Genomic DNA, 368 nt, shown 5'->3' with positions numbered 1-368 from the left:
CTAGGTTGCTCCGCCGGGAACCATCCATGGCCGGCCCTGGGCTGCCTGCACCTCCCAAGTCTAAGCCGCTCAGGTTCAGGCACTCGGGTAGTCCTCAGAGGCGCAGACTTGGTTGGGCCTGCGTTTTGTGCCCTTCCCAGGTCCTAGCAGCTCAGGTGATGAGGTGTTTGGCGAGCGTGGTTGCTGCGACTTATCACCTCCCTGCTGCTCGGTTTTCTGGGTGTACAACTGGTGCACCTTCTCAGGCAGATGTTGACTGTCCAGAACCCCAAGAAGTCTTAGCAAAGAAGCCTGCTTACAGTTTTGTAGATAACGTCTCTCTGGGGCTGCGATTGCCCCCTTCCAGCTCTGGCTGCCTGTCACCGGAG

The sequence above is a fragment of the Bison bison genome, unplaced genomic scaffold, assembly GCF_000754665.1.
Source record: "Bison bison bison isolate TAMUID 2011002044 unplaced genomic scaffold, Bison_UMD1.0 scf7180017864385, whole genome shotgun sequence".
Taxonomy (NCBI): Eukaryota; Metazoa; Chordata; class Mammalia; order Artiodactyla; family Bovidae; genus Bison; species Bison bison.
The sequence above is the reverse complement of the archived record's forward strand: the minus strand, read 5'-3'. Positions refer to the sequence as shown.